The sequence below is a fragment of the Tupaia chinensis genome, unplaced genomic scaffold (assembly GCF_000334495.1).
Source record: "Tupaia chinensis unplaced genomic scaffold, TupChi_1.0 Scaffold000513_1, whole genome shotgun sequence".
Classification (NCBI taxonomy): domain Eukaryota; kingdom Metazoa; phylum Chordata; class Mammalia; order Scandentia; family Tupaiidae; genus Tupaia; species Tupaia belangeri.
Window position 1 is genome coordinate 1257868 of NW_006160026.1, and position 7284 is coordinate 1265151.

The window sequence follows — 7284 nt, forward strand, 5'->3', positions numbered from 1 at the left end:
AAAACTCACGCCGGGTGCGTGTGCGTGCGTGCCCAAGATCCCGAGAGGAGAATGGAGGAGAAGGGATTGCGGTGTGACCATCCATCCCCCCTGGGGGGTGATTTCTCGCTTTCTGTCTCTATGTCTCTCTCTGTCTGTCTGGCGAGCGCACGCGCCCTACAGTGAAAAATCTCTCCAAAAAAAAAAAAAGTCAAACCTTTGCATTGAACTTTCTAGAGGAATAAAAATCTTGGAACTGGAGTGCTAGAAAAGCTGTTGCTTTCTGGGCAAATGCAAATCATTTCCTGAATGCTAAATAGAAACATCATGACATTCACTTACGACATTAGTACTGGGTCTGGTCATGATGTTGGGCATTTATTTAACTTCGTATGCAATAGGAGAAAAAAAAAAATAACCAAAACATTTTGCTAAGAAAGCCCTTGTGGCCTGACAGATTCAAATTTAAAAGGATGTCTGATTTCCGGTTCTCTTTCACTTTTAAAATAAGTGAGGGACATGACAGCAGTGCAGCAGTAAAATGTGATGCTATGCAAAGATGATCCTTATAGGTAGGTTCTAGGTTCACCACTGAATAGTTCCCTATGCATACTGGGCATGTGTGTACCCACCATCTGGAGCTGCCTAAGACTGAGAGAAGATCAAGTCTCTGTTGAGAGTGTTCTCTCTCTCTCTCTCTTTCCCCTGATTTCTCTCAGAAGAAGTAAATAATACATCTAAAAATAAGAAAAAAAAGTGAATGGATTATTTTTTAACCAGCAAGAAATTAGTTTTCCATTCACTTCTAAACAAAATCTTATACAAGGGAAGTCCAAGTCAACCCTGTATTTTGAAAATTAGCCTACATTTACCAGACTTTTGACCAAAATGGAAATCCCTAACTGATCTTTCAACTGCACAGCACAATTCTCTCTTTGAAAAAAGTAAACCAGCTTTCTGGGAAGGGTTATCTTGTCCCAGCCTGAAACTGGAACACATTAGTCACCATCTTACCTTATTAAAATCTAGCAAAACAGTGGGCAAAATAAAACCTCTTGTTGGTCCATTTGATTTGACTAGAAATTGTCGGTTAGTTTCCTGAGAACAGTGTGAATCAAGAGGAAGAGAGGCTGGATTTAATGGGTGAGAAACTTACTCAGTAACAAATTACACCTTTAGGCATTTCCAATAAAAAAGGGGGTGATATTTTCTCTAGACAGGTCTGGAGTCTAGAGAAGATGACTCAAATTCCCAATCTCTCAGCTACTTTCTTTCAATGTCATGCATGTGAATTTTGAGATTCGATGTCATTTCAATTAATAAAGAGCCATGTTAGATACATGAAGTTTAAAGCTGCTTTGTGATGAAAATGTGTCCAATCTCTATAAAAACCTAAGCATTTGCAATAAACACTCAGTTAACTGATTGTAGGAAAAAATGGTCTTGACCTAAAACTTCACAGAGAAATGTCAATACTGAAGTCTTCAATTTGAATTAATTAAAAACTATGACATCTGAATCTGAGGAAGGAAAAGAAAGATGAAAATACTAATATTTTATACCTTCTCTGTTACTTGGAGGCATGGTGTTAGTTAATTTGCATACATGCTTTTATTAGTCCCCATTACAAAGTGTAAGGTAGGCATCATCATTGCCCTTTTACAAAGAGATGGTGAGAGATTAAACAGCTTGCTCAAGATTACACAGGGAAAATTTAAATTCAGGTCCTCTTGCAAAACTATGGCTCTTTATTTCTTGTTTCAGCTATCTCCAACCGTGTTTTATACATCAGAAGTTTGGAAGCTCTTTAGAATAATAGCATTTTTTGTCAGTTTTCTTGACTGATTTCGGTATGTCAGTTAAGTCAGAGAAAATTATCGTAGCTAAAATTATTGCATGGCAAAAAAAAAAAACTGTGCTGAGAACTCTACAACTTTCATTTCTAGCCAGTCTGTGACAAATTCTAGTCCATGTTTTACAGAGAAAACTAGCTCATAGCACACTTCACCCAACACCTATAGTTTGGAAGCACCAGGGCAAGGATTTAAGCCCAGACAATGATTCCAGATTTGTTCTCTAAGCCATTATACTCTAGTTAAATACACATGTATGCTGTATGCATTTGTTTATACTATCGTTCTTTATATTCTCTTCAAAAATGCAGTCATACCATCAATGGAACCAATAAGTAACCTTGTCCTTTGTCTACACTTGTCCTGGATATCTATTTCTCAAATGATGAGATCCTGGGAATGCAGCTGCTTTGTAGCTGAGTGGCTCATTCTAGTTGATGGACTGTCATTAGGGTGAAGAATCTACTGGTCAAAGAGAGTGGCCTGCAATTTATGTATATTGACAGATCACTTATCAAAAAATATTTCAATATTTCTCAACAGAACGATGTGTGCCATTATTCAGAGACCATGGACGGCAGGGTTGGTTTCCATGCCCAGTCTGGTGTATTAGACTTCAGGCACAGTGTGATTACATGTAATAGGGATGAGGTGTGTGCCCTCTACAGACCTTTTCTTTACAACAGAAAACTTTTCAACCTAACTAACAAGAAACACATAGACTTTAAAAGATAAATTTTGGGGAACCAGCCGTTAGTGTAATGGCTATGTTGCTGGACTCCCACGTAGTCGACCGCGGTTCGCGTCCTGGACCCGGTGACTTAGAACTCACGCCGGGCGCAATTCCGGGCGCATGTGCGTGCGTGCCCAAGATCCTGAGAGGAGAATGGAGGAGAAGGGATTGCGGCATGACCATCCCCCCTGGGGGGTGATTTCTCGCTTTCTGTCTCTATGTCTCTCTCTGTCTGTCTGGCGAGCGCACGCGCCCTATAGCGAAAACCTCTCCAAAAAAAAAAAAAAGATAAATTTTGAAACAATATCCCCTATAGTTTGGCAAATTTATCATCATTATTAAATACAATCAATAACATCTAAAGTGTTACACTAGCTTTGTAAAATATGTTGGTCCAACTCATTCAGAAACATGCAGACTTTACTTGTCCCTGAGCCTTTATAAGATTAAGAAAGTTCTATAGTTTCTTTCTCCATCAAAGGCCAAAAAGTAGATACAGTCATGCATTTATGCTTTCACATTGAGTTAAACCTTTGGGCTGAATATATGAAGAGTGATTTTTTAAAAAATGCTTTAATAGAATGAAAGATAATAGTCTACCTACAATAAGTCTAGCTAATAGAATTTGTCTTAGGTTTTTTATTTTCACAATTTTATTTAAAATGTCATACTTTTTTAATATCTAAGTTTGCCACTAGAAGAAGCTTTTCTAGCTCATTTTCTGTTTTCAGTGTCTCAGTGACGGTTTCTTAAAATGATCATGGTGTTTTCATTCAAATTTCCTCTCATGGACTGTGGGGCTCCCATATCCCTGGCCTGAGCAAGGAACTCAAAGGCAGGAGCAGACACACAGGAGCAAGGATGACCTCTAATCTTGAGGTACAACACTAAGAGAAACCCAGAATCTGGGTTTGGAATGAAGGCAGGCCCAGTAAACATAGGGAGTTACTGAGTGTCCATTCTAAGGAGTCGATCATGAAGAAAAATGTAATGCATACAGAAGTCTTGCACACTGAGGCAAGCTTTAGGATTTAGAGCCAGTACAATCCTGAGCAATAATTAGTAGCAGAATTAAAGTCATTCAAGTTAGGTCCACGTATTTTAACAAGGCATGCAGGTTGATCCCAGGCTTGTTTACACATTCTCAAACATAAACACTTGCAAATATAATTGAACAGAAATTAGATAAAGTTTCACACTGACATAAGTGAAATCTTCACCTGGCAATTCCAGGTTTTCCCCAGAACGCCTCCTCCCACATGATGATGCTGAGATGCATCGTTCTGATTAACCTGCCCTCTACTCAGGGGACCAACTGCATGACATATGTCTCTGGTCCTTCCCCTGATGCCAACACAAAGAGCTTAGCAATGCAAATGGGTTATTACTTAATGTTTATGTGGCATCATAAACACAATGCAGAATAAGGAGAGTTTTGCTTCTTGAATACAACAGTTTATTTTGCTGAAATTAATATAGATTTTAAAACTCTTTCATTATGTTCCAAAAAAATGAGCAACTCTTAATTAACATAATTATTTTCATTTTTCAATTACATGTATGTGTTTCATAAGTAACATCATCATTTTCTCTGTACTCAGACAGGTCCTAGCCTCGAACAGACAAGAATGGGTATGCAACTGATGCCAGCCTACTCTCCTGCATGCAACAGTACTCCATGTGTGGGAATGGCTAGTGGCTTCAACCTAATGGACTACAAAGACTTCTTGGAAAAATGAAACCCATCATTCACAGCAGAACTTTATTATAGCTCATATTTTAACTCCTTTCCCAAGACCTCATACTTTATAAGTTGTTTTCCAGGAGCTGTAAAGATTCAGGAAAAAAAAAATTAGTAGGTTTAAGTGCTTCTACTAAAACTGGTTAGAGAAGTGATTATATTTGGGATCAGAATTTCTGGGGTCAACATCTATTTCTTCCAACTACCAATTGTGTAAATATTGAGAAGTTGAACTATTTCTCTGCATCTTCACTTCCTGATCCATCAAATATGAGCATAAATCCTTTTTTATTCTTTTGTCTTGACTGTTTCACAAAACTGCTCCTTAGAGCAACTAAAATATTATGAAATAAATCAGTACATGAGAAAGCAAACACAAGTAATATTTGTTATTTTTTTCCTCTTGCTATTTTTTCAAAAAGGTTCAAATTCATGACATTCTCAAGTGGTAGCTAGTGGGTCAGACTCAGGGCCACCTGTGCAGATTGTGCATCGCACAACTGGAATCGCCCAGTCCTTATATCCTGGCAGGGGGGTACTTCACTTATTTACTTTTGCTAATTTACACAAAAGAGCTTTGGAGGTCAAAATAAACCACACTTCTGTGAATATAACATTAAATACGTTTATAATTAACATTATAAATTAACATTAAATACATTAATAATACAATTATGCATATTTCAAAGTACAGAATTTATCATCAGAAGACCTGAATTCTAGTCCTAGCTTTGCTAGAATTCAACCATTTTAAGCTATTTAGCTGCTTTGAGCTCCTACTTGCTCATTTGTGGAATGAAGAGCCTACCTTCCCTTTATATAATTACATTAAATGCAAATGTGTTTTTTAGCACTCTGAAATTATAGATAACGTCATCATGCCATTCAAACTGCAGTTTGTCCAGGTATCTGACTTATTTAAAAATTCCTGACACTCTTGAATTGGGTCTTAAGAATGACAAGCTAAATCTTTAAAACTCAGAAAATTTATGTAGTCGGCCACCACCCGTTGCAAATGAGGCTAAGTGTTTTTCATCTATGGCAAAAGACCCACACCCACCTTCTATCTTCTTTCTCCATCATGTTTGGCCTCCGAATTTTCTTACTCACCTCACTAAAAAATTGCTCGCTGCTTATTGTGTAAAAGATAATTGATTTAATTACTTTAGCCTAAACAAACAAAACCAAACATCACACAGTGGGATTACCCGCCGGCATCTCGGAGACTTGAACTTCTAAGACTCTTGATTTAAATTGCACTTAAAACAGTTGGTTCAAAGAATGATCAAGAGTGTGGTGGGAAGGAGCCATGGAGAACATTGAGTTCAGCTCTCTTGTTCTGTAGAAAACGGATTGAGAATCTAAGCAAAGCAGGAACTGGCTCTGAATCACCCTGCTGTAAGTGGCACCATCAGAATCAGAAACCAGGATGTCTGTTAGGTACATTGCCTTGCCAGTGACATTATAGTTTGGCTTTGCCCACTATACTTCTTTCTAAGTTCCTAGACCTCCCAAGGTTGACTCTGGTGTCTGAGAAAATTAGGAAACAGCAACTCTCCCTCTGAGAGACCATACACCATGGCACACAGCTTTATACACAGAGCCGATTTGTCAAAAATTTCCTATTTATGCCAAACTTTTTTCCACGTCAGGGCCTTTGCACTAGCAACTCCTTCTGAAATGCCTCCTCTCTTCATAGACCTCTCAGAAAGTTCCTTCCCTTCTTTACAATATTCAAATGATATCTGTTCTGAGAAGCCTGTGTTTATCATTCCATCTAAAATCTGTGGCCCTTGGGGTCAGCCAGTGGTGTGGTGGTTAAAAGCACTGGATTCCCACGTGACTGACTACAGTTCAAGTCCCAGACCGGGAGGCTTGCTTTCTTGCTTTCTCTTTCTCTCTCTCTTTCTGTCTGGTCAAATGAAAAAAGCAAGCAAACAAACAAACAAACAAAAAACAACAACAAACGGAAAACAATAAATGAGATTAAATAAGTAATTCTTTTTTCAAAAAAATCCTTGGCCCCATCATTATTCTCAATGTCATTACTGTGATTTAATTTTGTCTTAGTTCTTATTAGACTTCCATATTATATTTACATTATTTTTATATTTGGTAATTACTTTTATTTTTCTCTGCCAGAATGTGAGTTGGAAAAATACCTCTTTTTTTGAATTTACCATTATTCTCATTTCTAGAATGGTATCTGGCCTGTCGTAAGAGCCCAGTAAATACTGTGGAATGGACTAATGAGTGAGCTCATAAATGAGCCATACTTTTTGTTTCCTAGACAAGTTTTACTTTACTCTGTTTTAGTAATGAAGCTTGCTGGTTTGAGTACTTCTGAAAAATCAGATTAGCATAATTCAACCTCAATTTAATACTTTTAAAATGTCAGTTTCCTTTTCTTCTATTAACACTAAATAATCCCCCAGGGCCAGCAAGTAGCAAGGTGATTAAGGGTTCTGGAGTCCCACTTGACTGACTGTGGTTCGAGTCCCAGACCTGGCAACTTCCTCTCTCTTTGTTTCTCTCTCTCTCTGTCCCTCTCTGATCAAACTGAAATAAATAAATAAATAAATAAATAAATAAATAAGCTTAAATAAAATAATTATTTAAAAAAACAAACACACTAAATCATCCCCTCTGTAGGATGTAGGCTGTGCTGCTGCAATCCCTTCTCTTCTATTTTCCTCTCAGGATCTTAGGCACGCATGCACACGTGCCCGGTGTGAGTTTTAAGCCACCGGGTCCGGGACGCGAACCACGGTCGACTATGTGGGAGTCCAGTGACATAGCCTTTACACTAACTGCTGGTCCCAATAAAATAATTATTTAAAAAAACAAACACACTAAATCATCCCCTCTGTAGGATGTAGGCTGTGCTGCTGCAATCCCTTCTCTTCTATTTTCCTCTTGGGATTTTTTTTTTTTTTTTTTGGGGGGTTTTTCCCTTTAGGGCGGGGGGGCCCCCCCGA